The 25,880-nt window shown below is 43.3% G+C and overlaps 1 protein-coding gene across 9 annotated transcripts in view; it reads left to right on the top strand.

The window, feature by feature from the left end:
• Positions 1–25,880, top strand: part of ZDHHC2 (zDHHC palmitoyltransferase 2) — a 579,224-nt gene that overhangs the window by 291,128 nt on the left and 262,216 nt on the right. The window lies entirely within an intron of this gene.

Below are 25,880 nucleotides of genomic sequence, written 5' to 3'. Positions count from 1 at the left end.
CCACCCCACAGCTCCCCACTTGCGATTTGTCACAGGCTTCACTTAGTAGTCAGTCCACGGCCTCAGAATCATTGTTGTTATCCCCCCAAAGGTTTCCTTCTGTGCCTAGCATAGTTAAGGTGCACAATACTAGGCAACAGTGTGGGAGAGACCAGGGGGCAATTCCAAAAAATAAGCAAGGACTAGTAAATAACATTGGTGGGAGGAAAAGGAAAGGTCGAAAAGCCATGAAAGAAAATCCACTTACCCTGGAGCAACCTGCTGCAAACCCTGTCCCAGGATTAGCTGATTCTTCCCTGCCGTGCAGGGTGAGCCAGGTTACAGGCGGTTTGCCCAGTCAAGGAGAACGGGAGGGGGTGCCGGAGGTTGAGTCAAACGCCATCTATGAGACTCTCAGGCTCCTTCTAGTTCCATTAGAGGAAAGACTGAGCAAGATCGAGGTCCATTTAAAAAGGATTGAGCATGACCTCAAGGGAATTGTAGAACCTACCATAAGGGATAATCCCTCTACAGTTACTAAACCATTGGTTAAAACCTGCAAGGAAAAGGCTGCTGCTCCAGCCACCCATAAAGAAATAGCAGTTTCAAACATAGTCCATCTGCTTTCACCTGCACCTGCAGCTACCCCCTTATTAAGGACACAGTACCTGCCAATATAAATAGTTAATGTCAGCAAAAACATAATCCACCACAAGACATGACAGGTGGGGAGGTTCCTACTACTCAACCTAATATGGGGAAAAAAATCTTAAACTTACCCCCGGAGGTTTGTCCACTTGTGATAGTCCTAGCTGGGGTACCAAAGCTGGGCAAAGATGAGGTGGAAAGCCCACAAAACCTTGGAATAGGGTTGTACATTGGCTAAATATGAACAGACCCCTGCCCCCGCATCTTGTTGGCAAAATACTTATGATTCGGAGGGTACCATGGGTTGGTCATTTGGCTAAAAATATAAGGGGCAATTGTATTCTGATCAATTTTAACAACCCTAGAATCGTTGATTATATTCGCAACTGGAGATACCCTAGTGCAGGTACGACTATTCATTCTCTCCCATTGACCTACTTTTATCCCCCAGGTTATTTTACCCCACAGTTAGATGGTTGGACATTGGTACAGCGGAGCGGGAGGGGACCACCTCAGGGAGGATGGCTTATGCCCTCCCTTCACATGGACACTTTTTTCAACCACAACCGCTTTGACTGTCTGGAGGCTGTTGATTGACCCGATGTTGGAGCAAGAGAACTGAATAATCCCCCTTCCCCCTCGGGTGGCTGCTCTCCAGACTCACCTACATTACGACAGTCCGTGGGGCCCGAGCCCTCAAATTTAGCCCTGGACATTCTGAGTATCTCTAATACTGTCACCAGCCAGGTCTTAGGTGAAACTTCATGTGTCCCAATTTCCAATAAGGTTCATATTAACAATCTCAAACTTGTTTCGTGGAATGTGGCAGGTCTGCGAAACAAGCTTTCACTACCGGATTGGAATAATTTTATTGATGGGTATGACATATGTATGTTTCAGGAGACATGGAGCCTTGAACCGTTATATAAACAGGGATTTTCTTGTTTTTATGTACCTGCTACTATGGTCGGGCGTGGTCGTCCTTCTGGAGGGCTTATGGTATGGGTAAGGGTTGATCTTAACCTCAAGATTACTCACCACACTTGCTCTTCTCTGGATGTTATGAGACTCTCTATTGGGGGTACGAATGGTGTCCCCACTTGGGAATTCTTTAATGTATACGCTAGAGGTACCCAAGGGGGGGCCAAATCCTTTACTATTGACATTTTAACTGATCTGCTTAAACTGTGTTCTCCTGACTCTCTAATCTTGGTTGCTGGGGACCTTAACTGCTCGTTTGAACCTTTGGCAGTAGATGATATTCTTGGAGTGCATGAAGACGATGCCCAATGGGGCGTTCCGCCCCTTTCCCTCACGCCTGTGAGGAGATGGTCTCCAGTAGTCGTTCAACTGAATGCTTTAATGATTGAAACAGGTCTAAGAGCTGTGAATGGTCGCACCATCTCCGATGCTCAGGGGGCAAACACATACAACAGAGTATCGTGTGAGAGTAGAATTGACTATATAATGGTAGACAGGAGAGCTTGGAAGTCAGTGGTGGATATGGTCATGATACCATCAGTGGAGAGTGACCTTAACCCCCTGTCCCTCACACTGGTGGATCCGTGGCAGAGAAGGGAACATACCTTATCAAATAGTGAGAGGTTAATAACTAAGCGAATTATACTATCCAATTGCAATAGATTCCTTAAGTGGCCTAAGTTTAGTATGGACAAAACCAGATTGAGTGCGCTGGATGGAATCCTTAGCGAGCAGTCCTTAAGGCTTTCTGCAGTATATAATGGCGCGGCTGGGCCTGCAGAGGTAGAAGCCATTTATACTGTTACTATGGATCAGATTGGCAAGCTGTTCATGGTTCCAGGTAAAAAGAGTTTGACAACTATCAAACCAGTGCAGAAATGGTTTGATAGTAACTGGAGAATGATGAAAAATAACTTAATTATTGCTATTAAATCATGCAATCCAGTATTTGTTCGGCTGGCCAGACTGCATTATAGACAAGCTATAATAACAGCTAAAAGGGAGTGGGAAGAATCCCATTGGGAAAGCCTTAGAGATGCAAGCAAAACTAAGAATGGTGACCTATTTTGGGCCTTAGTCAGAAGATCGAATGGTTGTGATCCGGATCAAATCCCCAACCATATCACAGACAGTGAATGGTTTGAGCACTTTAGTAAACTCTATGGTGGTAATGTACTGCCCGGAGCCCCAGGGCATTTGAGCGGTGCCCTGGACGTTGGTTCTGGACAGGCTCTTCTCATTAGAGTTGATAAAAAAGAGGTCCTGACTGCAATAGCTAAAATTGTACCTGCTAAAGCCCCAGTGCAGGACGGTGTGCCGGGCGACCTTTTTAAAGCCAATCCCGATAGTTGGGCCATTTACTTTGTAAACCTGACAAATGCACTGCTGGAAGGTTCACCTGTTCCGAATTCATGGTAGGCGGCCGAGGTGATCCCTATCTATAAGAAGGGCCCCAGGGAGGACCCTGCCAACTATCGTCCAATTAGTCTTATAGACGTGGGGCAGAAATTGGTTGGCAGGGTACTCTTGGAGAGGATTCTTTCTTGGGCTGAGGAGAATAACATCATCTCACCCTTTCAGGCAGGTTTTGGGGCTTGCACAGGCATGGTAGACCAAGCATTTAGGCTGGTACTCTTATACTGGAAGGTGGTTACCATCGGCAAAGGCGGTCTTTATTTGGCATTTATTGACTTAAAGACCGCCTTTGACCTGGTCCCCCGAGACCGCCCCTGGCTGATCTTGGAGGAGATGGGGATTCCTTTACCAATTTTGAATCTTCTGGCACGTATGCATGATGGTACCTACGCCCGTATTAGATGGGGATCACAAGAGCAAAAAACTGATAGAATCCCTGTGAATCGAGGGGTACGCCAGGGCTGCGTGTTAGCCCCGACACTCTTCACGTTATTTGTGAATGGTGTATTCTCTTTTTTGCTCGAAATAAACGCTGATGCCCCGGTCCTGGCGGGTGACAAAGTCCCCGCTCTCCTCTTTGCGGACGATAATTTGTTGGTATCAAAAACTCCCGCAGGTTTGCAGAAGTTGCTGGACCGCTTTTGTCTGTTTTGTAAGCTTAGGGGCCTTGTCATAAATACCTCAAACTAAGCTCCTTTATCTTAACCCAAGTAAGTCATCCAGATCCACCGTTTCCCTTGATGGGGTGTCACTGGAATGCGTAAAGAATTCGACTACTTGGGAATTAGAATCTCGCATAACTTAAAGTGGCAGCCTCACATTGATAAAATGGCACTAAACCATAAAAGGGTAGTCGGAGCATTAGGGCGAGAACATCGTACATCCATCTCTAAGCCCACTGCTCCTGCTCTGGATATTTACGCTGCAAAAGCAGTAGGCTGCGCCCTTTATGGCGCAGAGCTGTGGGGCTTTGAGTGTGTTGATACCCTGGTCACTTCAGAGAATACGTTTTTTAGGGAATTGGTATCGCTTCCGAGGGGTACTCCTATCAAACCACTATTGAGCGATCTGGGTCGCCTCTCTATTAAGGAACTAGCCAGGTTATGCCCTCTTTTATATTTTTATATTCCACTGCTTTCCAGTCCCTGCTCATAATCTTTTCAAACCCATGTGCTTAGTTCACAGGGCATTCTACAAACCTGGCCCTAAATGCCGTCAGGTTGTGTGTTATAAATCTTCCAATACCTCATCTTAAACTTCTCAAAATTCTCCAGCAGTAACATCAGTCACCAGAGTCGTCCCTTTGCTGCCTTTATGCTTCAATGTTTGTTGGACTATTGATGCGGCTACCTCCCCGTCCATCTCACCTGCCACAATGTGCCACGCCAGTTTTAGAAGCATCACTTCTCTGTCACCAAAAAACGAATATCAACAGCATCTTCCTCTGTGGACTCACTGCTTTTCTCTTAATTGGTGTCGCTCTCCGGTTTAAAGATGCCCTTTATGTATGAGTAGGGAGTAGAATGATTAAACGCCTGAAAACCTTTGTGTAGAGTGCAGAATTGTTTATATTCCCTGCCTACAAGCTGTTTGAAATTTCATTTAATGTGACTTGATCTATGTGACATTCATGCTTGACTAGTGAGCAATGTGAGAGGATTCCTTAATTGGAAAAACACGTTACTGATGTTGTAGCGTTAAAATAAATACACACATATAGATACTGTTAAACAAAGACCAAGAGTAGAGTCAAAATAAGCAGACAATGCAAACTTTGTGATTCGGGGAGACTGGAGGAGGCGAAGAGCTGAAAAGAAAAGTTGGAAAGACTTAAAAAGCTAATAGAGGTTCCAAAAAGAATAACCAAATAGAGAGTTTGGAAAGTTATAAGGAAGTTGAAAATAATGTACATCGATATAAGGAAGTGGCAGATAGATTTGTAATACAATTCCAAATATTTGACCCAAATCTTGTCAAACGGTTATAAATGCAGTTAATTACAGTTTACTTTGCAGAATAGTCTATGTAGCAAGGGGTGACATTCACCCAACTGTCTAGATACATCATTATTGCATTTCCAGCTTTATAAAATAAAACATTAGCCAGTGGTGGGGAGGTTGATATACACATTCTGTTATAGAGAAGCAGTAGAGAGCATTATTTGGGAGCCTCTACGCACTTCTGTCTTTTATTTCTAGCCGCCAGTCATTTCATTAGAGAGCAATGGACAGCTCTGTGAACATAGCCAGCATCAGTGTGACTCCCTCTCGAGAAAGCAGAGTCCTCTCTAAGATTCAGCCGCCCCCTCCTCAGGCCTTTGTGCGAGCCGTGCCTGGCCTTTATTGGCGTGCAGTGCCACTTAACACAGAGCTTGGCTTGCAGCCAACCCCTACTCCACCAAACAAGCTGTGTATGGCCTTTAGCTATTTGCAGCATGCTCTGGTTGTGTTACATGGTCATGTATGCTTTTAGCCGTGGGTCGCATTCTCTGTGTGCAGGCCCCGCTGAAACTCCTGTGACACTGAACGAGGGTTGTATGACATTACAACGCATGTTTTTACTACGCATGCCTTTACATCGCAAGTTTTACAACGCATGCTGTTACAACGCATAGTGTTGAGCGGTGCTGGATAGTGGATCGTTTAATTTACTATTCCAACTCCAGTCCCCGTGGATAGTAGGGAAGGTGTTGGATAGTAAATTAAATCTATTCCCTATCCTAGAGCGCCCCCAGCGCAATGCGTTGTAATGACATGGGTGGTAAAACTTGCGATGTAAAGGCATGCATCGTAAAAGTTGCGTTGAAAAGGATGTTCCCCCTGAACGAGCAGAGCACCGCCTCAGCAGCATACAGCGTGCTCTGGCTGCACAGCCTCGCTGTGCCAAGGCCCTGTGCCAGCCTCTCGGCACTTAACCAGCAACTCATGACTTTCGGATTGGTGTAGTGCCAGTCCTTGTTCCAGACGGTGAGCTACTGAACAAGAAACGTATGGCCTTTGGCAATGTACAGTGGGCAGTGGGCACAGGTCCAATATTGACTCTGCGCATAACGCCAGTATGACTGCTTTCAGGACCATGTTCCGTTGTCTGGCATCTTTCAAATGACCAGTTTTTAGATGTTTCTAGGCAGTCAATTTGACTGGAACCTCAAATACTCCTAGTGTCTTTGTATCAGGTTTTGACTGAAAAACAAAATCCCTCTTCAATTGGATTTATTTATTTTTCAAATGTATAGCCTTCTAAGGATCCTAGAACCAGAATCTGTGAATAATCCAAGAATAAACTGTTATAATATATAACATTTCCTGAGTGATTCCCCCTTCAAACTCCACCCGTCACCTTTTCGTAATGCAAATATTTAACAAACGTCTGAACAGATTTACATCAAACTTTAAACGTTTTTTATTTGTAATGTGCAACAATGTTATTAGCCTAGCTTCAAGAAAGAGCAAAAAATAACAATAAAACAGGCACAGACTGTAAATAAGTTACAATAAAACCCATCCTGAATATAACACATAATTAGCAAGTTAAGAACAAGCAAGAAGTGGAGAAACCACCAAAGACACAGCCTGTCAAGCACAGCAGGATGTGAGGTCCCTGCTCTTTGAAGGTTACTATCCATGCCGGTGCAAGGAATCAGTTTGGTTGCCAGGATTGAAGTAGATGCTGTTTAAGTGTTTTTAAATGTTGTCTGGCTGTAACTCAAACTGAGATTTAGGCCCCCATTAGGATGGCGGGTGGACTTTGCCCGCCCGCCATCCTCACTGTACAAGGGACCGCCCGCCATAAGGGCAGGGGTCCCTTGGGGTCTATTAGGATGCGCCTGCTACAGTGGCGGGCGCATCCCGTATTCTTAACATTGTGGCGGGTGATGCTGAAAGCACCGCCCGCCACAATGCTGAGAATAAATCTTGTGCATTTCAAAGCACAACATGACAAACACCCCGTGGTGCCTGCCACGTTGTTCTTCGAAAGGCAGGGGGGTACCATAGGTACCCCCATATGCACCCCCACCCCCCCTGGAGTCCATGGGGGCCCGCAACGGGCCCCCAAAGCAGACTGTGCATGCCTTCATTGTCGCCATGGAAAGGCATCCAATACAGCACATTGTAATATGGCTGACGGTGTCACACAGACACCACCACCATAATGCAGCCTTTTCCGCCCCGGACGCAAGGCGACTGATGCGGAAAAGCGGCGGACGGTCTTTCCGTCTGCCGCGGACCCCACAGCCATTCTAATATGGTGGGGGGTCATTTCTGCAGGGATGGCGGGCGGATCGCCCCTGCCGGCCTGGTGGTAGCTACCGCCGGCCCGGCGGGGACGATCCGCCCATCATCCTAAAGTGGCCCTTGGTACGCTTTTCCCAAAGTTTTATGCCTGAAACCATTAAAACATCTACCTCCAAATTTAGTGAGGTACAATTTGGGTGTGATTAAATTAACTGAGATTCGCTGACTGGTCCTTTGAAAAAAATGTCTGCCCGATAATTTGCCACTTTGCTGTTCGCTGCCTTCCTAACAGCGACGTCGGAATGTGACTTCGCTTTAGTAGGTCAGTTTGGACCTTTTGCCAGATAAATTAAACTTTTTCTGTAAACTGTCAATAGTATGGATGGCTGTTTTTTTAGTAGTTGCAGTTTGTTTCTCTGTTTTATTTTGAAAGACCAAGTATGCAGCCGTGCAAAGCTCCAGTCGAGATATCACAGCTGTTTCCACCAGTAGCTTGAGGTTAGCAATAGTGATCAGAGGGGCAGTTTCACCAAGCATGCAATGATCCACTGGTCCTTAAGCTAGTGGACCTATTCCATAATATCCAGCTTGGCAATTTATTTCAGTGCCTTGTATAAGGTAGATAATAGACAGAATGTCTGCCAGAAAGCTGCCTTGCTCTGTGTAGTGCTGTAATTGATAGACTGCCTCTGCTTCAAGAATATTGGCCTATAGTTGACAGGACCTAGAGGCACAAAGCTTAGTCTTTTTTCTAATAGTGGGAGTACTACTACTTGTTTAAGAGCTTTTGGTTATTTCCCTCTTTATTGGCATGCACTGATAATGCATATGATGCATTCAGCAGAGCTTGAATGCACTTGGTCTCTAATAGAGCAGGAGATGCCTCACCGATGGATCCACCTTTTGCTGAAATACATGCAAAGCACATGTCATCTTTTAACTACAGTGATGTGCAGACCAAGGTAAGGACCTCGGCTAGTTATCATTGTTACTCTTGATTCTAGTTTGCATTAATATGATTTTTCATGGAAAATAGAGTGCCAAGGATTCACAGAGAGGCAGTGAGGGAATTCACCTTAAATGGTGCTCATTGTTAGCGAGAGTTACTTCAGGGAAGATGTTGAATAAATAATTGGAGGAGTTTTTGTCAGATGAAATTCATGCCTTGTAATAATCCGCCTTTTATTTTGAAAAGCTTTACTGTATTGTTGCGAGTGTAATGTTTTACATCTTAATGTGTGATTACGATCTGGAAACTTGGCCCAAAGATGTTCCAGTTGCCTCCTTTTTTGTGTAAGCTCAGAAGCTGCAGGTTAGACCAGTTTTGATGGTTAATCCTTTGCAGGGGAATATATCTTCCTAGTTTTTAGTAGTAATACTGTTATGGTATCCTATTACTTTTATTGAAGATGTTGTTAGTGATGGTGTCAGTACTTAGTATGGTGGTAGGTGTCATTTGTATGAAATCTCTTTTAGTATAGTGGTCTGAGGCAGCTTGATTTGCTTGGTATTAGAGAATGGGTAACTAATAATGGAGAACTTGAAACCAAGGCTGTCGCATAATGCCACAACATCAGTGGCTAATGAATTTTCACTATTAAAATCGACCTAGATGTGGATTTTGCCTTTTTCTGCTACTGAGCTCTTGATGTTTTTCACAGAAACTTTGTAAATTTGAAAGAAGTACCTTGTTATGGGTTATGAGATAATCAAATCAAGCTGTGCATGTAATCTGACCTGTTTTGCATTTCACTGTCAAATGTTTGAATGACTTGTAGGTACAGTGATAACGTTTGGAATATATTAAAGCCAGTCCATGCCCTTTCCTTTATGTGTATTGAAGGCAATGGCTGGGCTTTAGGATTCATTTTAAGGTTACTAAACAATGATCATGGGAAAAGGTGCAGTAATGGATAATACATGAATGTTATGTGAGGTAATAATGCCATCAATATAGAGAAAAACTGAACACATGCAGAGAGCCTCTGGCTAGACCGACACCCAACTCACCATGGGCGGCCAACCTCCACCGTACATGTATTTGGTCTCGCCTTTGGGAGCGATTGACTTTGGCAATTGCTTTTGGCGGGGGTGTACAGCATTGGGACACACACTGGACAGCAGGACAGCATCTCTACTCAGATGACCAGAGCCTAAAGGCCATTTGCTTTAGAAAGACGCCTAAGAAATTTACTCACAATCTTGCTCAATATAAATGCAAAAAATATATATATAGGCATTTAAAAGCATTCAGTCAGTTACAGATCATGAAGTAATGAACACGTGTGCGTATGTAAGGGCGAGCTATATTTAGTGAATCATGTGCAGTGGCAGAAGTCTTAGGCAGCATTCACACTCCAGTTATGGTTTTATTGTTAAAACCCACCAGCAGAGCGGGTGCCCATTTGGTCTCTTTGCACCAGGGCACTTGGCACCCTTACTGCCCTACTGACACCTGCCTGCAATAAAACAAAGCTTATTGAAGGCCACCACTGACTCGCGGAACTGTGCTCTGACGTGCTGTTGTCATTTCTTCGTGAAACTGCTTCACTTGCCAGGCATAACAAATCATGTCAAAGACAGTTGTGTGTGACAAGGTACACGAGGACTGGAATAACGATTTTATTAGCACTCTAAAGAAATGTACTGATTTCGTGAGCGCCATACAATCGCAACACAATATATAAAATATTATCAAACAAAGAGAGGGGAAAACAATACTTCGATTTGTTGTAACTGTTGTAAATCTCATGCACCTGAACTTAAAAATGACCCCGAATATATTTGAAAGCACACCATGTGCTGTTTAATGACGTGCTGCAGAGACTACGGGCCTTATTTATGAAGGCCTTGCGCCGCCGGTGCGTCACTTTTAACATGGGAAAAAGTGACGCACCGGTGGCGCAAGGCCTTCATAAATAAGGCCCTACGTTTTTTAAAGAGACATTCCTTTATCGTTAATAATCAGAAACGAGTGAGATTGATTATCGATCCTGCTTACACACACTCACATACAGCCTTTAACCTCACTAATGACCCATTTAGTCAGCTTCTTTTCGCAGTTTTAAATAGCGTAAACTCGACACGAAGGTATTGGAGCGCTTTACTAAAGCACCAGTTGCACTGCACACGGACACAGGCTTACAATACACAGCTTTAGGAGTCCTTTCAGAGAAGGAGAGGCCCCGCCTACACTTTTACCTGCGCGAGAAAGAGGGTCCTTGATATTTTAGGCTGATATCGTTCACTCAAAACCTGGTAGCCATTGGCCTCGGGATGTCACACGAAGTTGCTGTCTCTACAACAGGGTGATGTAGTAGCCATGTGCATATGACTACTGAAATCCTGATGTACGGTGCTCATCCTTCGAGGTTCTGCCAGCACCGGCACCCCTCTGTGGCCTTCTGGCTAGTGGCCCCCTCGATGTGCCCTTCCTCGCCTCTGGTTGACCTCCCACCTTGAAGCCCGTCCATCCTGAGAGGCTATAGCACGAACTTGACCGGAAGGTATGGGAGTGCTTTACATGAGCCAAGTTACTTTACACAAGAACACATACAAATTTGTAGGCACAGTGAGATGAAGCGATTTGCACAGGGTCAAGCAGCAGAAATGGGAATAGGAGGGTTGGGGGGGGGGGTAATCGGTGAGAGGAGAGGCTCTGTATACAGTAATATGAGTTTAGCATGGCAAGCAGCAATGGGCGAGAGGTGGTGGTGGGGGAATGGTACTCGGGAGATTAAGTGAACTATGGAAAATGCAATAAGATGTATGTAACTGTGTAACACGAGAAGGAAACAAAGAAAAAAGTAGTCCAACAAACCAAACACATAGACACCATAGCGTAAAGATACACCAGTACTTGGGTGGTGCTCTGTGTGACGAAACAAAACAGAACAAGCATTTGCAATGCAATAGGTCTACCATTTGCGAGAGTTATAGCTATTGGCGTTGTAAATGACGCTGCCTTTTACCCATGTGTTTTCGTTTGGAGTAGAGTGGATGTATGTGGTGTGAAGTGGAATGATGTGGGTTGTATTGGAATTATTAGTTGTGGCATTGTGTGGGGTGGAATTGTGTGGAGTGGATTTGTGTAGTAGAATGTGGCATGGTGGCATAAGGAAGGCTGCATAATCAGTAGTTGCACATAGTATATCTCTTAAGGCAAACAATATATCTCTTAACACAGCTGTTTGCTGCCATTCATGAGCCAGAAACTGTCATAAGGCCAAGTGATACTTATACTGTGCATTGTTGAAAGCCAACTATCAGCCTTTAATGTAAAAATGCTTTGAAATAGCATTTGCACCTGACTAGATTTGACAGTGTCACACAGTAACAAATGAAATTACACACTCCCAGAAACCATTCTATGCATGTCGAGACATTTAAAATGTCAATATAAATATATATATATATATATATATATATATACAAATACACACACAACACATACATAAATAACAGTCAGTAACTCCCTAGACCATACACAAGTAGACTATTTAGGACATCACAAAAGAGCTCACACATATAATCAACTGTCTGACACTGCATAAGACAATCCTTCATCTAAGGGTTACTATGCTTTTTGACAGCACTTGATGGGGTAATGGGACTGTACTCCATAGATAAAAAGGGGAAGAACATAAAGGGGTACATTTGTGCACATGGCACTTTGAAGTTGGACGATGGCAGTATATGTCAGAATAGAAAAAATCCAATACTGGGAAATAATGGGAAAACAAAATTAAGCAACAAGAAAATATGTACTGCACAAAAACAAGCTATTTCTTCAAAGTACTCCTCCCACAAAGTCATCAAGTTCCTTTCCAAAATCATTTACTTGTTCTGCCATTTGATCAATTTAAAAAAGCTGTGTTTAAGCCTTTATGATTTGAATAGTGAAATATTTATAATGGACTGAAAGTGGACAAAGCATTTTTACACTGATCTAATGAAATCAGAATTAATAAAAGATCAAAATGACACTTTGAGCTAATGCATATTTTATTGGTCTGGGTTTCCAGGCTCTGCTATCAGCTAAACATGTAGATATTTAAAATGTAAGTATGCGCTCAAACCGCCAAAAGAAGTACAAAATTCGTTTTTGTGCTTATGCAGCCAAAAAAACAGCATCACGGTACAGCCCTTGTTCTTTACAGCACTTACAAAGGGCAGATGTGTGGTATGAAACTCTTTGTAAACATGAAAATACTTCAATTTTTATTCAGGTAATGGAAAGATCGCAATTCCACTCAAAACATGAGGGTGTGAAACTTAGTCCCAATAATCACCAAAGCGCCAAAATTTAGAGCCTTTAATTAATTACATGTACCAATACGGGGAGGGAGGGTGTAATTTCAAGTTTATCAACTTCTATGCAAACACCTGAATTCACTTTATGCAGTCGATCTGATCCTATTCATGGCCTCAGTCCAGGTGGAAGAAAACAGAATTTGTAGAAGACTGCTGAATCTCCCTTCCTCTGGCGCAACTTTTATTTTACTTTCTGAATTAAACCTAGATTACATACTAGATAATGTTAAATTAGCCCCCCTGCTGATCTCGGTCAATATATGGAATAATAGGGATCCAGTTTTAATAGAGCATATCAACGGCTGCCTCCGTTGGGACGGGGGACTAGCCATACCCTGGTTGCGATATGTGGAAAATTCATTGAATGATATTGGGCTTTTAGAATTGTTCAGCACCACCGTTTGTTCAATAAAGCTAGTGAAAATGTAGTGAAACAGAGATTCATTGACCATTTTTCTTCCCTGCGGTTCCAGGAGATTGCGAACAAGCGTACTGTCTGCTACTATTACACCATGTTTTCTATGGGTGATAACACCCTGTACCTCATGTTAGAGCTAATCCGTTGGGAGAGATCACCCCTACTGAGATTTAGACCAGGGTCAGGATGGTGTCTGGTTTGTTTCTATGAACCGGAAGGTGAGTGGATTAAACAGCTTCCCCTGTGGCCTTGCAATGGCAGGGAGCAACCATCTTTGTTGCATTGATTATCTTTCTGTAGCTTTTATCACAGTTTCTTTCAGTTATGCCTAAACCCCTATTGAGAAAATTAGCTTTTCCGAAATGTAGGGTGACATTAACTTTTCTTCAAATGTTAAATAGCCTAGAAATTTGCTGTAGCGTTTATTGTTTTTTGAAGATGGCCATCCTCAGCAGAAACTCAACGGAGTGGAGGCATTAGGGCATCTATTAGTTGTTTTAGCTGTTTGTGGTGCCATCTCTGTTATTAGCATCTGATTAATTGTTGTGATTTTAAAGCTATTAATATTTGTATTGCACGAGTTTGGTATTTGTGTTTACAAGCTATGTATGAATGTTAATGTACTAATTTACCCTGTAATTTTATGATCTTTTTTAAAAAAGCAAATAAAGATTTATTGAAATAAAATTAATGGGCATATAATATCGCCTACTGGACATTGGGAATAAGTAGCATATCCACATGCACTACTGATGTTATTTTGAATGCCTCTGTTAAACAATATTGGTGCAATGCCAGGGGAACCACCGGTAGAATCTGGCCCACCGCACCATAAAACAGGCCCACAAACAGTCAGACAAAACAGCCCACGTACTGACCTGTCGGAGCAGCCCTTTGGGCACTGCGTGATTGCCCTATAGGCTAGTCCGGCCCTACTCAGTGACTGAATACAAATTCATATGTAGTTCTGATGTAGAATTACCAAAATAATCAGTACTTCCAGGTCCTATTCTTCTAGAATTACACCCAGGTTTCTGCTGGTATTTGGATCCAAAGTTCCCAGGCACAACTCACCAGGCCTGTGGATTTAACATGGACTTTGAAATTTTCATAGGGTCAGGAATACAAGGTCAGCGATAAATCTGTAGGCCTGGTACCTTTTACTTGACAACCCTGCCTGCTGGAAGCTACAGAAACCTCAGAGTAAAGGTTTGGAGGAGAAATGAAGAATTGCCAAGAGAATCATCCAGAAAATCACCACTGTCCTCTTCAATTGCTAAATTCTCAGAGGACCCTCAGGGTTCTACCTGTAATTTTCATGTATTCTGCCAACAGAATACATGAAAATTACGGCTCACCAATCTACCATGCACTGTTTTCTCAAAAATTATGTGATTTGAGATGCTATAGGTGTTGTTATGTATGGTATGATTTCAGTTGGTATAAGTGATGTAATATGAAATGGTATGAGCAGTGGACGATAAAGCATGAATTATAGTTAATGTAGTGTGGCTACATTAAGTGCAGCTACAAAGGAGGAATTATATAAGCATCATCTGGAGGGTGTACAATATCCCGGCTGTTCCTACTGACCATAAGAACTTTTGATTCTTGAAAACAGTCTTCTTTATCTTGCTTTAACAAGCTGGTTACCATCAGATTAGGTTTACTAAACACCAAATCTGATGCCTTGCCAAGGTTGATTATATAAGGAAAAGAAGATGAAACCAAATGGATTTAATTAATTTCATCTAAGATGATCGTAGCCAATATTCAGACCCAGTTCAGGTTTTGAAAAGGTATTTCAGCAAGCCTACAAGACTATTGGTGGACAAGATTTTGTGAAAAGTGACATTTCCCATAACCTCCATAATGGAATCTACTTTCATAGTTTCCTATGGTAAAAACACAGCACCTCCTTAAATGCTGCCATAAGAGATTCAACACTGGATGTTTTAGTATATAAAAGACCTGTGAGTTACTCAGTCAGTACACCTGGCGGAATACATTAATAAGAGACGTTAGAGACTATGTGAGCAGTTATGTTCTGTTGTGACCTGTCCACAATGCATTCCAAAGACCTCAAGGTTGCTTCATTTTCTAGAAATATAACCACAACTATTGCATACGTGTTCAATGGATTTTATCACTAAACTTTCTTTGCAAAAGGGATACACCACCATCTGTACTATGGTAGAACCTTACACTAAGATAGCCAATGTTTTACATTGAAGGGTCCTTCCTGCTGCCAGGTTCCTAAATCGGGCCCTCATCTGTGGGGATTTAGCGTAAAGCAGTGCAGCAAGTCACCTTGCTGTGCTGTCCTACACCAAAGTGAAATAGCAGCAATGCACCTTTTTTCTCCAACACTGTGCATTTGTGTCCTGCCCCCCAGCATTGGTGCTGTTTCGGCTGCCTAACGTCAAGGCAGGAACACTTGCACCATGGTGCAACGGTGCCTGCGCCTGTTGTCAGGATTGTTTTGTTTTAAGTGCAGGAGGGGGTACCTTCCTGCACAAAGACAATTCGGAGAGGCATTTTCTTCTTTCTATGTGTGCTGCAAAAGGCAGTAACATACAAAAAGGAAAAAACAAGGAGAAATAAATATATTTCTCCTCGTTACATTTGCCCGCGAAGGCCTAAGATTTTGATGCATTCCCAGGTTCACAAGTCCTTGTAAATCTGAGAATGCATCAAAACCCATGGAAGTTGCATGGGAACCCCCATCACAACACCCATAGAATGCCTCCCTTGCGCAGAGCATGACGATGCAGCGATTTGCGCTGCGTTGCCTTGCTCAAGATTTATGAGGCCACTCAAAGCCACACAATGTGGCTTTGCCTGGCTTCATTAATCTGACTCAGAGACATGAGTCACACATGTACCACTTTGCGTGGTGGAAACGTGACACAAGGCACTTATACATATGCCCCTCTGTCTTTTGTCCATCTTATATTCCCAGCACATACATTAGTTGCCAAATTTGTGGCATATCGAGGTTCTTTCCTGGTTTCTGGAATAAAGCATCGATCTCTTGGTATTTCAGTTATGCTATTTATCTCCTAATCTTACTTTCATTGACGAGCTATTAGGAAAATCCAGTCACATTGTTGCGTAATATCTCCATTGGCTTTGTACGCAACAGCACTTGGTTATTGTACTATTAATGGCTGAGATATGTATAAAAGTACGACATTCTGCTGTGGTAGAATCCCCTTCTTCTGTTGTTCTTACGCACACAATAAATATATGGTGTATGTATGTTCAGTTCAGATTGCTTTATTCGATTTTTGTTTAAAATCATAAAAGCGTACAGTTAAAAATACAATTATGATTAAAAAAACATACATATGAAGGCACAAATTATCTGCGGATTAAAAGTTAAAAACATTTGATCACCCTGTGAATATAACTTTCTTGGTAATAACATACTTTACAGGATTCGTGTTAACAGTTCTTCCTAGGAACACACAACGCGCCATCGGCGCACGAAAAATTACCGGTACCTCAAGCGGACCTTTAATTTTCTGGCCCTAACGAAGGATACCAGCGCTGATTATCGGATCGCAGTAGGAACTACCTCCACTGCAGCTAAATTTAGATCGGAACTCCGTAATTGAAAAGGGAGATCAGAATATATCGAATGAGGGCTCTAGATAATACCTACCAGACATCAACACAGACTCTCTTACAGAAGTTATTTTTGCGCAGAAAATCTTTTTAAAAGCGCAAAAAACCCCGGGACAATTATTACAAATCCCTAGGGACTAGATTCCAAGTCCAACCAGACCCAAAAATTGGCGCCACAACCAGAACCTCATCCTTGCTGCGTTTATTTGAAGTCCAGCTCGGAATTCTACTTCTAAACATGGATGTCGTGCTATCGCCCTAACTATTGAAGACATCTGACAGGACAAAAAACACCAGTAACAGATACAATTCTGGCGGTTTTATGTTAAAAAGGTTATATTCAGGCAAAAGTTTTTGATTACGAAAGTCCTGAAGATGATCCCTTTATAACTGAGCTTGGGATCGAAACGTCCGTCGACTGCTTTAAGAGTGTCCCATATTTAAAATGTATTGTATTAGTGTATGGTTGATTCACTCCAGGACACACTGTTGATTGCAATTTGTGTCAGTGGCCTGCTAGCTCACTTTGTTTGCCTGATATTGTTTGTATTGTTTGTACTCACTGTCCTCTTTCTCTTCCTCCTTCATGTATGGCACAGGACTGTGCCTTACAGTAACCTTGATGTCTTTGGTTACTTGTCTTATTAGTACATTTAGACAAATTATTACCTGAATAAATATTCCCTGCCCGGCTGGACAAGGGATTTTCTGTACTATATAGCAGCCCATTGTGGTCTATATATTATTTTGCTAAAATTATTTTGTTTATGCTGGGGACCACTTGTCTTGCATCCTGGGGCAAGAATCCGACCAAAGGGCTATTTTAGTCACCACCCCATTGCGCGTCATAGTATGGCTTGGATGTAATAAAATGATTGAAGTTTATTAAGCAAGTACTACTGTCCAGTACAAAAAGTCAATCGGTAGCTTTACCTCCTCTTGAAAAGCCAATGGGCATGGCCCGTCCCGTCCTCCTCAGGCCTCTGAGGGCCACAGAGGGCCCGCCCTTTGCCCGGGCTTAGCCCGCGCGCGAGCCTGCGGCGCGAGGGCTGTCCTCCTTTTTCTATCCCCTCCGGGCGCGGAAGTAGCAGCAGAGGAGTCTGGGGTATGTAGTTTCCCCAACCCATGGCGGCCGCTATCCTGTAGTTCAGCGGCGGCGGGGGGGAAACACCAAGGATCCCAAAACGTCCTGTGGGCAGCAGTGAGCCGGTAGGGGTGATTCTCCCCCCAAAACGAGTATTCTTCCCCCCAAAACAAGTGTTCAGAGGAGCGCCCACTCCACCAGGGCTGTCCTCCTTTTTCTATCCCCTCCGGGCGCGGAAGTAGCAGCAGAGGAGTCTGGGGGATGTAGTTTCCCCACCCCACGGCGGCCGCTATCCTGTAGTTCAGCGGCGGCGGGGGGGAAACACCAAGGATTTCAAAATGTCCTGTGGGCAGCAGTGAGCAGGTAGGGGTGATTCTCCCCCCAAAACGAGTATTCTTCCCCCCAAAAAGAGTATTCAGAGGAGCGCCTACGAGTGTTCAGAGGAGTGTCTGTATGATTTCTTTCGCCTTCTCCTGTTCGAGATGCCAGTTGTTTAATACACACCCTGAAAGAGCGATACTAGAAAATGATGTCCTTAATACAAAAATCTAAAGACATTGGTTCTACAGCAGTCTTTGAATAAATACATCTGCATCCATTGCAACACAACCAGGAACTGTTATAGTGTCCCCCATCTTAAAACCTAATTATATGGCCCCAAACTAAGTGAAATGTCTTATTAGTTTTGGTGCAGTAGCTGAAAGTAGCTATGAGTCCACAATGCCTATTGATTGTCTGCTGGGAATGACCTACAGCACACTTCATGGCAGGAAGTGGAGGTACGGTCTCTTATTCAGATGTTGGGGTTGCCTGAGAGGTTCCATGACAGCCTATCCAGTCACCGGAGTTCCTGTGGGAGGGGTAGGTGTAGAGCAGCCTGCCACCAGCGACGTCCGAGGAATTCCTCAATCGCTGCTGGCCCCACCTGGACAGCTTGTGAGGCCTTATACAGGAATTCCTCCGGGAGTTCTGTTATAAGGAAACATCCGCGAGCGACACCATACAGGTCGTATACCAGTGTCCTCCCAAATCCCGGGGGATGCTAGCAATTATATGAGCACAAGGTCCTGATGAATCGCCCTTAGGGCGAGAAACATGTTGACCGTTTCCACAACAAGGGTTGAATAAAGGTTTGGTCCCATTGTTCACCACTCCTTAATACCCCTTCACTTTTTAATAAAGCAGTGAGCCTGACCAATAAAATCCTCTCTATTTTAGGACTCTAATGACTTTTTTTAAAAACACACCACCACGCTCACTATTGCACCTTTTTACAGGCCCCTCACACCCACACACCCGTTGGCACGGAATAGAAGATCTCCGCCAAAGTGCAGCTTTTCTAGCTGCCCGACGGGCATTGCACCGCCAGCCTGCCGTAGGAGCAGGATACCGATGATGACGCTGGACGGTCATCGGCTGGGGCAACAGTTGTGGTCCTGCCGATAGCCTGTGTGAGGTATCCTTACATTCTGACAAGGGTCTACACCATGCACTTAACCCCCACTTTTGTAGTGAGTGAGAGAGAAGAAAGGCTGAGCTAAAATTCTTTGGCTCCCCTTGGGGAACTCTGTACAACTCTATTGATAGCTGCAGCCTATAAGGAGAGTCAGAAGGACTTTTAGCCTAAAACAGGTGCCCAGGTGCCTGCTAGGATGAGCAGGAGCAAGGGACCTGGGAAAAACCACACAAGAAGGTCCCACACTCTGGGAGGAGGCTGCAGCTTAAGGTAAAACCCTGGAACATACAGGAGAAGACATTGCTACAATGGGAGACCTGCCTGGTGTAGCTGGATGGCAAGCACCAGGAGGAACATCCCAGGCAGATTTCTGTAGAGCACAGACGGAGTGCTCATCTCTTAAGAATCTACAGCAACAGGCTGAGGCCCAGGCAAATGGGGACACCTCTATTGATCACCAGCTTTATTGGTGTATAGTAAGCCTGAGGTAGGTACAAAAGGGAGAGCAGAGTAGGTCTTCTTGGCTCTACTCATGTCACATACAGCAAACTCAGTCCACCTCTGTTTATCCACAGATCCAGAAAGTGTTCTCTGGAGGGTACTGGGGATATTACATGTATGCCCTGCCCCTGCCTGTGGATGGGAGACAGTCCAAGCTACTCCCTAACCAATAAGGGGAATGTTCCCAGGGGTGACTTTATACAATTTTGCAATACTTCTTGTGTATTTTACTGCAGACATTCCCACAGTGCCCCTCTCTGCCCAAACCCAACTTGGCAAAACCTTTCTTCACCTGAACAGAGCTCCTGAACTCGCCACAGAGGTGTGTCAGGGAACTAAACAACCCCTCACCTTTGGCCCCTCTAAACCAATTATGGTGTCTGTTTCCTCTTCCACTGTGCCTAGTACCTGACTGGCTAGAGGGATAAAAGAAGGGGGCAGGTCCATGTATTAGCTACATCTGTCTGTGATAGGGGAAGCTTTCATGAAGTTAATCAGGGGATTGGCATAGCCCCAAGGTCATCCTGTCAAGGGAAGGGCAGCACCTCCTCAAACCGAGGGCCCTTTGTCGTTGTCCTGGGAGCAGTTCACACCTCACTACAGTGGGTCGATCAGCTGCCACATGACAGCTGAAAGACACTCAAGGCCGTAGAAGCTTCAGGCAGATTAATAGGTAACTTTCTAAAAGTATCTGTTCTAAAATATTTATTACAAATCTCACTTTACCGATGAATTGGGTTTGTAATACATATTTTTAAAAGCCCTAGTATGAACTCTCTAACTGTTTCCTAAGTGGAGATAGCAATATTACATTTAATATTGTATCCCTGTGCTTTCCTCTAGAACAGCTAACACTATTGCTGTGAAAATAGCCTATTGGGATTTTGTACTGTAAAGGCATGTTGAACATAAAACTTTTCAATGACCTGCTTTTATATACCATTTACCCTGTCTTTCTCTGCATTAAGGCTTACTTAGGGGTGGCCTATTGATAGTTAAAAGGAGGGGCTTTTAGGGCATTCAAAAGGGGTTAACCTCATGCGCGCTAGCGTTATTCCGCTCGCACGCTGAGATTTGCGAAAACGCACTTTACGTGACAAGCTGGGCTCGTCATCAGCGTGCGAGGAGGCTACGCCATGACGAGCCCAGCTCGTCATCAGCCTGGAAGGGGTTAAAACCTGCACCACTGTGCTACACATGGCAGGCTTGCACTCATGTTTTCCCTGTCAATGCAGTGGGGAGCACAATATGCGCTGCAGACCACTGTGACATTTAACTTACAAGCCTCAGGTACACTTTAAGCACCATATCCTAGGGACTTATGGGTAAGTTACATATTTCAATTTCAGATATGTCAATTTATTCATGTTGAAAGAGGGAGCATAGGCACCTTACCTCTGCTTAGCGTAGAGTTCTGCAGCCAACCAAATGATGGTCATGTCCAACAGAAATGTTCCTGTGTCTAACATTGTTGATGCTAGTGCTGGTTCTAGACTTTCCCCAACTGTATTTTAAAATGCAAACTCTTCTACCAAAGGAGGGCCAAACATTTGTATTTTTGAGGTCCGCTGTGCCTCTCAATCTTGAAAGGATCAGTTTCTTTTGTAGCGCAGAGCTTTAGCGGTTGTGAGACTTTAAACCTGGGTTCTCCAAAGTCAGTCCTGGAGAGCCAGATCCATATCAGATTTTTAAGATTATCTAAATGTGTATATGCTAAAAATCTGGCATGAATCCAGCCCTGCAGGACCCACTTTGAAGAACCCTGCTTTAAACCATTAATATTGTTTTCATATGAAAACTGATTTTCCTTTCTTTTAAGCATAAACCTACACAAGAATAAGTAGGATACATAAGTTCCTGATTATAGTTTATTGTTTTTTAGGTGTGGCATAATCGCTGTCATACAACTGTTGTTAAGTATGTGTCTACAGCCTGAGTACTGGTCCTCTTGCCAGGTAGCCTCGATTTGAGACTTGTTACCTGATGGCTGAAGGGAGCATTCATTTGCCTATATCCTCTGGGTTGGATCATATTTCACCTGTCACTGAGCGAATGGCCATCCAATTCATGATAATCTTAGTGCATATGACCACATGGACATCAAGTACCATGTGAAATATAATGTACCTTTGTTATAATGGTTTGTCTTTAAAAAATATATATTTTCATAGGTACTCTACAACGGTTGATCTTCAACATTTTTTCCATGACCACTGATTGTAAACTTTAACTTATTATTATTACACAATTTACATTTGTAGAAAGACTTCGTGTTGGCCCTGATGAATGCCCCTACACCTCATTATGGTACTACTAGTGCAGTGACATGTTGACAGGATCTCCACTCTGGGGTTGAATCTCCTCTCCATCCTGTTTTGTTATTCTTATTCCTATTCTTGGGGTCAGAATAAAAAAGTGCATTCTACCAAGAGATAGTTATCCCAACTGCCCTATGCACCGTTACTCACACCTGACACTTTCATGAGGATTATTTTCATCTAGAAGAGGTCCTCCTGTGCTCAGGATTTGCAACTCACACCACAGCAAATTGTTGTTGTGTTGTGAGGAAGGACGTTATGATGAAGCATGCCACCCAAGGGAGGGTGAGGACTTTCATTCGAAAACCCTTTTACTTTCAGAAATGTCTTTACCTTCAGCAATGTTAGAGGCAGAACCACCATTCACCGAATGTCATGGCAGTGTACAGACACGGGTATTTTTGTGGTTTCATTGTTATTAGGCGTATATACTCGCTGGTCTTTAAATACTCCCTGCCCTGTCCCTCCTTTGTGTCTTGTGCATTTCCAACAAAAGCCATCTGTCCTGATGTGTACTTAACAAACTGTAAGACATTACTAGCATTGTAAAGACATTCATTCAACATACACATGCTACTACTAGAACGGTAATAGTTATGGAGCCAAGAATGGTTATGTCACTGTCGTGTGCAACGATTTTACCTAACACAGTGGTACATGAAGAGGTTACTTGAGACATTACACTGTAAGATGCATTCTAAATGCTGCTGTCATTTCTACTGCTCTGTAGTGGCTACTGATTCGTTAGCTGATGTTATTGGTGAAGATATTTTTCCAATCATCTATCCCTATGATAAGTCTTTATTAGCAATGTCACTTGTTCTCAATAAAAGTTATTTTTGCAAAGGAAAAGGGAGAGAACAATAATTCTGCAGGAGTGCGGGAGGTGACCAAGCTGTAAATGTGATTTAAGAATGGCAGCACCCGAGAGTGAGGCCTAGACAAATGGAGTTTGATAATGGAGGACCTGATTTTGTTCTGCAGACAAGGTTAATATGACATTAAGAGCTTTAGAAGAATAAGTTATGGCCACAACCATTAATGTATGTGTGTCTTTTTAAATGCCAAATTGAGGAAGAATGTTCCGCTTCAATTTTATAACTTTGTGATACAGAAGCTCAAAGATTCCTTTCATGGAATTAATAGTGTTGAGAGCGAGGAATTGATAGAGTTAGCACATATTGATATTGAATACTTTGCCAAGGGTATGAGTTTTATCAGTTTGGTACATAATCTCAGATGGATTCAATTTCACTCGAGGTTGATGTTCTACTGTGGTTACGGGTGGTGGAAAGCATACAAAATCCCCTCTTTCGTGTGCTGATCCTATTCTTTATATACCTGTGTTGCAATACCAACCTGGAATTGGATTGGTAATGCTGTACAGTCAACAGAGGTGGCATCTATAGATAAAAGACTACCCTTTTGGTAATTTATTTTGGAGAAATCAGAATCTTGTCCTTTTGCTTCTCAATGAGAGCATTTATTTTCTCTGTCTCGGGAGCTGCCTGTGCGAAACCCTCATAACTCTATTACAACGAGTAAGCTGTAAAAGAAAGAGCACTGTCCTTCCTTGCTGACATGTTTGCCAATTTGTTTTTTATTTATAATTCATTGTTAATGTCTTTAAAATAAAAAAAATGTAAGAGTCAATTTTGTGTGTCATCAACTTTACTCAGGGGTGAATATACAGCTGTATGCTGACATGCTCTCCAGTTTACATGTAACTAGAAAGCCCAGGTGGCTTTAGATTCATTTCAGGAGGTGTAATGGTACGATGAGCAATGTTTACTGCTGGGACAGAAAGGTTGACTTACATCCACCCTTTCAATGTCCTGGTTACCACCCTGCATTAATTTACCTGACTTGCACGGTTCGGTAGATCCAACTTCTATCCACTTACTTAATATTCTCTACCGCAGCACCAAAATGATTCCTTAGACATATGCAAACTAGATACTGCAGGTTCACCTAGGGTATTCCAGACAACCACAGAACTGGTAAAAACAATATATGACTCTCTGAACTTGGGTTTTCACCACCTGTGAATTGAATGTGGGCAGTAGAAGTAGTGTGTGGAACATCACTAAGAGATGTGACCCCATTTAGAATGGGAGTTGTTAAGCCTCCTTCATTTTAGGTGGGCATTTGTACTTTAAGCCTAAAATTTGCATTAACAAAGTGCATGCCGATGTCTTGATTCTGAGTTTGATTAATAACAAGAAGAAGGGCTCAGTTACAAGAAAAATGTCACAAAGAATTGCATGTATGTGTGTACAATACAATACAATGTAGGTTTAAGATTACTCAAAATGCCTTTGGGTGTTTAATATTGGTTACCAGTGAAAAGAAATTACCCCAAAGCATGTCACATGCATTACACTGATGAGCATACATGGTCAAATGCTGATCTTATTGATGAGCCAAGTACAGCAAATGTTCTCTAACAAAGTAATTGTACGGGTCACTGCCTTTAGAGTCTGATGGTGTGCAAAACCTTTGCTTGTAATTTGCGAAGATAAATATTGTTATTTCGTGTAAAACATTCACATTTGGCGTATGCCTTAATTCTGGGGAGAAATTGCACAATATGCTATTTCGATATCAATGAACAGGACATCTTAAATCACATTAACAATCTTAACTGCCTCCAGAGTGAATGAGCAATCCATAATTCACATAACCAGTTAACCAATGTTTAGGTAATATTTCTAGTTAAATAACTGTAATGTTTCATGTTTTGAGGGAATGGTGCTCCTGGTGTTTACAGCCCAGTCTTGTGGTGTTTACCAGCCTAGTCTTGTTTTTGTTTATGTCGTCACAGTAATAGTGACTGCAGGGGGAAACTTATGGATAAATACTGAATTTCAGGTGTTATGCTTTGGACTGTTGGGGCAAAACTGCAGAAACAGCCATCACGTCAACGTGCATCATGCAGTAGGCTATTTCCCCTATACCCACAGAAATCACAATAGAGTGACACGTTGCTCTATGTGGCCCAGGTCTGATGGTGTGGTGCACGTGCTTACAGTTATTAGCCATGCTTATCTGTGTGGGTGTAAATAAGCTCTCACTCATCCTGGCTTGGTGTCCACTCTAAGGAAGGTGTAGTCTAAGACGACTGGTGTGGAAACTCAGGCAACCATCAGTAGCCGCATTGCATGGATTCATTGGATTAGAACCCAACCCGACACTACTCAACTGTGCAACTAGGAAAGTCCCATTTGCTTTTAGATGGGACTGGGACCTCCATCCAACAGGGCATAGAGCGGAGAATCTCTCAATCAGCACATTCCGTACTCCAATTTACGTCTATGAATGGCATAGTCCACGGCTAATCCCACAGGGCCCTCCGTCCTATTGTTGTACCAACTGTCTAAGGCCTCAGGGCTGAGATGCACACAGGCAGGTCTGATACGTTTATGTTTTCAGGTAGCGCTGGTTCAGACAAACATCTGGGTAGCTTTGAATGCTCTCAATGCAGGGCCTTTGTGGAGGCTCAAAGCAGCTGATAGGTCATCTCCTGTTGCTGAGCAGCCACTGCTCACCGGTGAGGCGCAGCCTATGTTCTCTGGCATGGTATGTTACCACGCCCACCTCTAAACATACCTGTTGCAGAGTTGCATACAGAAGAGGCCCATCAAGAATTTCATCCTTGCTATAGTTCCTAAAGCCAGGGGTGGGGGTAGGGTTCACTATACCCCTGCACATAGGCAGTCTGAAAAAGTGGAAGTCATGAGTCATGCATGATGCACAGTGCCATGCCATGAAGTGACTGTGACATGGTGTTTTTTCCCAGGCTTAGATGAAAAAAAGGGGGGTGTCTCTCCAAAGTATGTGTTTGATGTAATTAAGAGTGTGGCTTAAAACACCTAAGCTAAAAATCTGTGCTTAGCACAGT

The sequence above is a fragment of the Lissotriton vulgaris genome, chromosome 3_1 (assembly GCF_964263255.1).
Source record: "Lissotriton vulgaris chromosome 3_1, aLisVul1.2, whole genome shotgun sequence".
NCBI classification, from domain to species: domain Eukaryota; kingdom Metazoa; phylum Chordata; class Amphibia; order Caudata; family Salamandridae; genus Lissotriton; species Lissotriton vulgaris.
This window is presented reverse-complemented; position numbering and strand designations above follow the sequence as displayed.